General features: G+C 42.7%; 1 protein-coding gene across 1 annotated transcript in view; it reads left to right on the forward strand.

Moving 5' to 3' along the window:
- Window positions 1–220: 220 nt before the first annotated feature.
- The window catches only part of Tmem45b (transmembrane protein 45B), a 40,599-nt gene continuing 31,260 nt past the window's right edge, over window positions 221–9,559 (forward strand). Inside the window, exon 1 of the mRNA XM_050160063.1 lies at window positions 221–481. The gene's annotated coding sequence lies outside the window, so the exon portion shown is untranslated. The remainder of the gene's footprint in view (window positions 482–9,559) is intronic.

A 9,559-nucleotide genomic window follows, 5' to 3' on the forward strand; every position in this document is an offset into this window, starting at 1 on the left:
GATTTCTTTTTCTTTAAAGGCGTCCACTCATGTATGTACCGCCCATCAGAGCTTTCTTTGGCAGCAGGTGAGCAGTCCATGGCCAATTGTCCCATGTATGCTGGCTGTGGTTCCCTGACAGGCAAAATTCAGAGCTATACCTTCCCTACCTCCCAGGACAGGAATTGTTTTACGTAGTAGGAAGTTTCCATTAAAAAGTCTGCCTCGATAAGCCAGAAGCCTGGGCTTCAGCAGCACACTCTTTAGGGAGTGCCTGTGGCGGGGCAGGGACTGTCTGTGAAGCAGGGTCAAGGGGCGCGAAGGAAAGCGCAGTGTTGGGCTACCTGCTTGCGGGCTAGCAGGGTAGGGCCATCGGTGGTTGCCAGCGCCTGCAGCGGGCGGGGCCAGGCGGAGCGGGGCGCCGACGCCTGTACCTGCTGGGCACCAGCGGCCACATTCGTGACCGGACCTGACAAGTGGACACCTCTGAGGCTCGGAAAAGGTCAGAAGTTCCGCCGGGGCAGGGGCTCGGGGCTGGGAAAAAAGGAGGCACTGCCTGAGGGAGCTCCACCTAGGAAGGGAGGCGCGGATAGGGAAGGGGAACGCCGCCAGGAAGGGGACTGAGCCGGATAGGGGCACACTGGTTTGGAGGCCTCTCGGATGGAGGAAGGGTGCTGGAGTGCTGAGGATACCTAGTGTGTCTTAAGCCGTTGGTCGCCTCTTCGGGGCTGGGAGTAATCCTGCTCACCAGTTCCCGCCGAAGTTGCTCCCGAGATCCTGGAATGATTCGGGGCCACGGCGTTACTGAGAGACGCCAAGGTGCGAAGTCCCGCATCCATTCCGCCTTGGTGAAACAGGGGACTCAATTTAGGTGGTGTGCCTATTGCGGAGACCAGCTTGGCTTGTGCTCACTTGAACCCCATTTGTCGCGCCTTGTTAGCTAGGGATCCACAAATACAGGAACGAGATACATTCCATGGACCAGGAAGTCTGATAAGGAGAGACAGTTGATACAGCCCCTTCAGCCATCGTTTGGCCTTGGCCTCTCAAATCAAAGAGTAAAGCTCTAAGATTGGCCCTAGTAAGGAGACCCTGAAAGGGGGCATCTGTCTGAATCGAGAGGGATTGACCTTGGAAACAAGGACCACCCTAAATGGGGGAAAAACAACAACAACAAAACACGGATTTGTCCTGCAGTCAGGGAAAGGTGGGACTTCGTAAAATGAAATTTAAAAAAGCTTAAGAGCAGCTGCCTCTCCTAAGATCTCAACAACGGCTGCTTCCGTTCGTTCCGTTCTCTTTGGAGCCTCTTCCCCGCTCTCCCGTGTCACCCCACCCTGGGTTCCATTTGACTTCAGGATTAGCGTAGCCATCAAAGCTAGAAGGCAGATGCATTTATCTCACTACACACCCATCTAAATAGATACCACGGTTTATTGCTCACAAGCAACCTGTGCTTTTGTTTTTGTCAATATGTACTTTCTACTCAGTAGAGGCTGGATTTTGAACCCCAAGAAGCAGCTCTTTATGGGTTTGTTGACTCAATGTGATCACCTGATGTTCTGTAGTTTCTGGAGAAGACATGGGAAAGATCCTTTGAATATGAGGTTCCTGTGATAAGCAGCAAGCAAGGCTGTATCTGGTTGCACATATTTGTAACAGTGTAATAGAGACCCACCATTCTTCCTTCTTTCCAAAGGCTTTGACTTGCTCTGAGTAAGGAAAGTGGAGCCCGCACCAGTGCTGTATTTCCCTTGCATTCTGTGGTTTCTTCCCCCATCTTTCCGGTGGATGCCACCTGTGATGGCCAAGGTGAAGCTGTTGAGCATCACTTTATCTAAGGCCTCCCCTGAAAAGCTTTGGGTTATAGCTATGACTTAATATTGGGCCTTAAAGAGCTATGATGCAAAAATGGCACTTTGAGGTGAGCCCTGGAGCAGAGATTAAGAAAAGGACTTCTCATTCTTCCCATTGCTTCAGGATGGCATCAGATGCATGCTCAGTTATTCAAAATATGTTGGTATAAGGCATAATCAAAGGACAACCAAAGGTTATCACACTTTTCCTGGTTGGACATAGTAGGTAAATACAGCATTATCACTTGTACAGCCACCTTCATACCTGAAGTTCCTGAGATGGCAAACCTTTTTAGTTATAGGGAAACTAAAGTCACTGGTATGTTAAAAAAAAAATAAATAAATAACTATATAAAAATATTTCCTTAAGCCGGGCGGTGGTGGCGCACGCCTTTAATCCCAGCACTTGGGAGGCAGAGGCAGGCGGATCTCTGTGAGTTCGAGACCAGCCTGGTCTACAGGAGCTAGTTCCAGGACAGGCTCCAAAACTACAGAGAAACCCTGTCTCAAAAAACCAAAAAAAAAAAATTCCTTTCTGTATGTTTCTACAGATGGCCATATGACAAACAATAAATTGTTTACAATAGTAGAGCATACTGAAGGTGAACAACCAGCGGCCACACACAAGTGCTGTGATTCCCTTGAATTTCCTGTGGCTCGCTCTTTACTTGAACTCGGAACTCCCACCCTTTTAACCAGCCAGCTCTCTCTCCCCCAAACCTTCTCTAGAATTGGAAATAGGCAAAATAGATTAAAGTAGAACTGTATGGGTTTCTTCTACTGACCTCCTTTAAAAGTAGATGAGCACAGGGACATACTCGGAGGTCAGAAGGAAATTGAAAAGGGTCCACCAGCCGCCTGTATGTGGTGCATAGTAATGCCCACACACGGCAAGCCACGGTGTTGCCCTGCCAAGGATTGGGTTTTCATAAAGCATCATCAGTATCTTGTGAGTAGGACAGCAGAATGGGGATTTGTAGAGCACAGAGTGATTTATGCACTGGGATTTAAGGGTAGGGTTCCTATTCCACGTGCAAAACTGAAACCAGATCATTCTGTGTCTGGCCAGGGCTGTCCGTTTATGAAACAGTGGCATTGGAACTCCCACCTGAATGTTCTCTAGCATACTCCAGTTCATACTAGATAATTTTTATTACTATTGTTTCAAGTTTTGTGATAGAAGATTATAATTTTTTCCTACTAAATACTTACACATTTGTTTTTATGTATTATTTATTCTTTGATAATTTTGTAGATGTTTACAATGTATTTTGGCAATATCCAACCCACAAATTCTTCCCTCCAACTCATTCTGGACCCTAACACACACACACAAACACACACACACACACACACACATACATATACACACATACATATACACACATACATATACACACATACATATACACACATACATATACACACATACATATACACACATACATATACACACACACACATACACACACACACATATACACACATACTTCCCTCTCAACCTTCTCTCATCTTTTTTTTTTTTTAAAGTCACTACATCAAACTAGTACGACAACTTCTCCCATGGGTGTGGAGCCTTCTAGAGTATGACCAACTTACCAGGAGCCACACCCCTGAAGAAAAAAAAATGACTGTCCCTCCCCTGTGTAGCCCAGTGGTCGTTGACTGCTATCGTTCCTCAGCTAAGGATGGTACCTCAAGTGCCCCTCTACTATCCATGCTGGAATGTTGTCTTGGTCTTGTACAGGTCTTCAGGTCTTACACACATAACCACAATCACTGTGAGTTTGTGAGAAGCATCCATTAAAAAAAATCAAAAAACTAACAATAACAAAAACAGATCTTAGCAATTCTCCCTCACCTTGGACCTTGGGGTCTTTCAAACTTTCTACCATTTTTTTCTGTAGGTTCCCTGTACCTTGGGTGGGGAGAGAGGTGACGTAGACATGTAACCAGTCCTTTTATGTCTCGTCAGCCAGCTCCCGAATAATGACGTGGAGACTTCTTATTAACTATGAGAGCCCAGCCTATAGCTTAGGCTTGTTCCTAACTAGCTCTTACAGTTTAAGTTAATCTATCTACATTCTATCACGTGGTGTTACCTCTTTTGCATCTTGCATCTCCTGTTTCCTCTCCTCTTTCTTTCTCTCCCCAGAAATCCCACCTAGACTTCCTGTCTAACTATTGGCCATTTAACTTTCTATTACACCAATCACAGCAATATACCTTCACATGGTGTACAAATACCCCACAGCATAAACACTCATTTAATGCTGAACACTCCAATGGTTACTTATTCTTTGCGTGTTGACCAATTGCATGTCTCTTCATTAACCACCACCCACTGCAAAAAGAAGCGTCTCAGATGAGGACTAAGAGCTGCCTTAATTATTGGGTATGAATAAAATTATTTTGAAAGCAGTTTGATGCTATATTTAGCATGATAATAGTAGTAGGCTCTCCCCTAGGGCTTATGACCTCTCCTCCAGCCACAGGTTCCTGGCCAGGTTTATACAAGAATGAGCTCCCTCCTGTGGAGTGGGACTTATATCCAATAAATGTCACCAATTATTCCCATAGCATTCGTGCCACTATTGCAACACCCATAATATCTTTCCAGGCCAGTCATTAATGTAGTTCTCAAGAATTCACAGCTGGGTAAAACTATTGATGACTTTTTTCCCTTGGTAGCATACAAAGAATTTTTTTTAGCACCACGAAAGCTAGTCAGCAGGGAGGAAGTACCCTGTTCAGTATCGGATTGACTGTCTCATGACCAAAATATGTAGTGTTTTCACCAAGAGAGTCTTACCATCATGTTCTGGTGGGTAATCAAGAGTAATGGTAATAACTTGTATTGTTTTAGGGATTGCTGAGCTGCCTCTCACCAACAACACAAAGGGGAGTATCCCCTATCAGGCACTGGGATTTTTGTTTAATAACATGGCTTCTGGAAAGAGAATTATCCCCCCATCTAGGGTACTTCTATTCAAACTTTTTAAGTCATATTTTTCAGTGAGCTTATAAAATTGATTTCTATATGGCTTTTTCAAATCTCCTAAGTGTTAGTTATCCCTCCCACAACCCTTCCCTCTGCAATCCCACCCCTGTCTTTACCTAACACCTGCCATTGTTGCCCTTTCTCCTTTATATCCCCTGTGTTCTACTATTCCCCTTCCCTTAAGATCTTCCTAAACCCCTGCGCAATTGCTCATTTCTATTTCCCTGGCTTGTACAGGTACCCCAAGTTACACCCAAATCTAAGTCCAAGCTGCATCTACCTCTGAGACAGAGCATGTGGCATTTGTCCTTCTGGGCCTGAATTGCCTTACATAACCAAATATTTTCCAATTTTAATACAATTCCTGCATATTTTATAATTTCATTTTTCTTTACAGATGGATAAAATCCCATTGTATCGATTCCATTTCTTAGCTTGTGTATTTAGAACATCAATGAGCATGAACAGGCAAGTAAGCCTGTGATGGTTTAGAGAGCTTTGGGTATATGCCTCAGAGGGCATAGCTGTATCATATGATACATCTGCTTCTAGCTCTTTGAGGAGTCTGAACACTGACTTCCAAAGTGGCTGCACCTATTTATAGTCTGCCAGCAGTGGATAAACATTCTCCTGCCCAACGTCCTGGCTGTCAATTATTGGTTTTGGTTTTCTTGATCTTAGCCATTCTGAATACGGTAAGGTGAAATCTCAGTGTAATTTTAATTTTTATTTCTCTGATTGCTGGGAACGATGAGCGCTTTTTAAAATGTTTATTAGTCATATTTATTCTTTTGAGAACTGTGTTCAGTCCCAGAGTCCACTTTCTTAAATTGCACTGTTTACTTTCTTTGTATTTAGTTATTTTTATATTCTACATACTAATCCTCTGTCAGATGTATAGCTGGCAAAAAAAAAAAAAAATCCCCGTTCTGGAGGCTACCTCTTTAGTTGATTAACGGTTGACTCCAGAGTACAGCAACTTTTTAATTTCATGATATTCCATTTATTATTTTGGTCTTACTTATTGCAAAATCAGGTCCTATTCAGAAAGGCCTTGTCTGAGTCTATATCTTGAAGTGGACTCTTCTTCTTCGTTTCTTCTCCTCCTCCTCCTCCTTCTCCTCCTCCTCCTCCTCCTCCTCCTCCTCCTCCTCCTCCTCCTCCTCCTCTTCTTCTTCTTCTTCTTCTTCTTCTTCTTCTTCATTTCAGAGATTTGGGTCTAGTATTCAAGTCTTTCATGCTTTTGGAATTAATTTTTGTACATGGTGAGAAATAATCACCTTTCAGGGCTGGAAAGATGGCTTAGCAGTCAAGAGCACTTACTACTCTTGTAGAAGATTCAGGTTTGGTTCCCAGAACTCACACTGCAGCTCAAAACCATCCATAAAAAAAATGCCCTCTTTGGGGACTCTGCAGGCAATGCACAGATGTGATGCACACACATACATTCAGGCAAAACACTAATGCATGAAAAATAGAATAATCTTTTACCAAAAATTTAAAGAATGAACTTTTATTCTTCTCCAGGAAAATATCCAGTTTTCATTCTTTTACAGGTAAATATCTAGCTTTCCCAGCACCATATTTTGAGATGCTCTCTTTTCTTCAATGTGTGTTTCAGTTATCTTTGTCACGAATTAGGTTGCTAAATGTCTTTAGACTACTGTCTGAGTCTTTAGTCTGCTCCTTTGACCAATGTGTCTACGTGGGGGCAGTGGCATGCTGTCTTTGTCACTGTGGCACTGTAGTGGGCCTTGACATCTGGAGTCTGACACCTCCGGCAGTATTTATTGTTTGGGATCATTTGACTCTCTGGCATCATTTCTGCTCCCATATAAATCTTAGGATTTTTTTTTCTGTGAAAAATTGAATTGTAATTCTGATGCAAACTACATTGAACATTTGGGTTGACTTTGATACAGTGACCTTTTCACAATATTAATCCTACTGATCCATAATCATAGGTGGTCTTTCCATCTTATGATTTCTTCCTCAGTTTCTTTAATGTTTTAAAATTTTCATTTATAAGACAGACTGTGGTGGTGCACACCTTTAATCCCAGCACTCAGGAGGCAGAGGTAGGCAGATCTCTGTGAGTTTGAGGCCAGTCTGGTCAACAAGAGCTAGTTCCAGGACATCCAGGATTATTACACAGAGAAACCCTCAAAAAATCCCCCAGAACAATTGTTTTTCATTTATAAGTAATTCACTTCCTTGTTTAGGTTTGTTCTAAGGAATTTTCTTTGTAAGCTATGGTAAAAGGGGTTGTTTCCTTGATTTCTTTCCTGGTGTGTTTGTCCTTGTAGGTAAGAAGGGCACAGACTTGGATATGTTAGTTATGCTGAAACTATTCATCAGCTCTGGGAGTTTTCTGTTGGAGTTTTAAGGATCATTCATGAATAGAATCACATCATCATCCAATAGGACTGCTTCCATTCCTGTGTGTATCCCTTTTGCTTACTTCTCTGGTCTAACTACTCCAGCTAAGATTTCAAGCACTGTATTGAACCGAAAAGGAAAGAGCCAGCAGCCCTGTCCTGTCCTCAGTGAGAATATCCTTCAGTTTTTCCCTATTTAACAAGATGGTGGCTATATGTTTGTTGTACACGACCTTTATTGTGTTGAGATATGTTCCCTCCACTACTAGTCTTTCAAGGGTTTTTTTCCCAAGGTTATGTTGAGTTTTGTCGAAAGTCTTTTCTGAATATATTGAGATGATCATGTGATTTCTGTTTTTAGTCCACTTATGTGATAGATTACATTAATAGGTTATATTTATTGATCCCTAAATCCCTAGAATAAAGTCAAGTTGATTATGAGGAACAACATTTTTGATGTGTTCTTGAACTCAGTTTGCAAGTGTTATATTGAGAATTTTTGTGTCTATGTTCATCAAGGGAACTGGCCAATAATTTTTGGTATCAGGCAATAGTGGCTTTTTTAAAGGCAGTGTTTGAACAGTAGAGGGAAGTGCACAAAGGGCATTGCTTGATAAGCAGAAGCTGTGGGGGTGCTAGGACTGAATGGAGATACAAGATAATGAAACCTCCTGCCTGGGTGTTATTTTTCAGTCTTTCTGTTCCAGGCTAAACTCATTGATTTTAACTAGTTCTGACTTTCAGGGATTCTCAGTTTTTCTGCTGTGCAGTTTTCTGTGAGTTGGGACCAGCCAAGGCACTGTTTGCTCAGGTGTGGTTACTGCAACCCCACCCTGTTGGCATGGGCAGCAGCTAGTGGAGGCACTGTTAAGAGGTTGTCTGTACTTCCCGGGGTTTCGGTCCTCATAGACGGTGGTCCCAGTGGCAGTTGCTGGGGACCCCGTAGATAAAAATCTAGATTTTTGTGGATTTGCTGAGAGAAGAATGACAGCCTGATTTGCAACCAACTTCAGAGTCCCCATTCTTCAGCTGCAGTGGCCCCTGAGCTGGTTGCTGTCTCGGCAGGTCCATCAGTGCTAGAGTTGTTTGCTGAAGAGCTGACAAAGCGGATCCTAGCAACCTAATGGCAGCTGATGGATTCTAAAATATTTCAGACCCCGGCTTTCCTAAGTATGATCAGCCATTCCTTACAACCTGCTTAAAATCTTCCACCTTATCTAGAAGTCTGCTTTGTTGGTGGGTATTATTGTTTTGGTTTGAGTTTTTTGTTTATTTGGTTGATTGGTTGGTTGGTTTGATTTGGTTTGGTTTTACATAGAGTTTCTCTGTGTAGCCCTATCAGTCCTGGAACTCACTTTGTAGGCTAGATGGCTTCAAACTCAAAAATCCCCCTACCTCTGCCTCCTGAATGCTGGGAGTAAAGGTGTTCAAAGACAGGGTCTCACTACGTACCCCAGGTTAAAGCTTTCAAGTCTCCTGCCTCAGTCTTCCAACTGGAGAAATTATCATTTTGAAATTCTTATTGAAATTAAATCATACAAAAATATAAAAGTATACAATGTATCATAAAATCAGTTGTTCGAAGTAATGTTTCAAACTGTTTGATGGACACTGAGCACTTAGCCTTGATTCTTAGAACTCTTAGGAGATGATTTAGAGATGCTTTGTTCAGCCCATTTTATCCCCAGCTTTGGTGTTGTAGGGAGAGTGATTTAGAGCTGCATAGAGTCTTAAAGATTATCAAATCCAATCTTCTCAAAGATGAAAATTAGGTTCAAGGAAAACCAAACAAATACCTCAAGTCGCATCCTCAAATTTACTTCATTAAAGAACACCAACCAAGATGGAGTCCTCTGATGTTTACACAATTGCTCCTTTTGGCATGTGATCCCTCGATAATTTCCTACATACATAAATCACATGACTTCTTCTGAGTCATTGTATTGGTCTGAGGTCTGCAATACCAAGCAATGTCCTTCCTGAATTCTGGACTAAAATATAGATGTTCCTTGATTTATGGTTTTGTTATATGTCCTGAAAAACACATTGTAAATGGAAAATGTCATAAGTCAAAAATACATCTACTGCACTGTTCCACGACCATCTACCTTAGTGGCACAGAATGCTGTGGAGTGTAGGTTGTCTGCCCTTGTGATTTCATAGCTGCCTGGGAGCTGTCACTTACTGCTGCTGGCCAGCATTAGAAGAGAAGATCAAGTTTCAAACATATGGTTAACTCAGAAACTAGAGTGAGACGAAGAAGAAGGAGGAGGAGGAGGAGGAGGAGGAGGAGGAGGAGGAGGAGGAGGAGGAGGAGGAGGAGGAGGAGGAGGAGGAGGAGGAGG

The sequence above is a fragment of the Alexandromys fortis genome, unplaced genomic scaffold, assembly GCF_014885135.2.
Source record: "Alexandromys fortis isolate MF-2015 unplaced genomic scaffold, M_Fortis_MF-2015_v1.1 scaffold_108, whole genome shotgun sequence".
Lineage (NCBI taxonomy): Eukaryota > Metazoa > Chordata > Mammalia > Rodentia > Cricetidae > Alexandromys > Alexandromys fortis.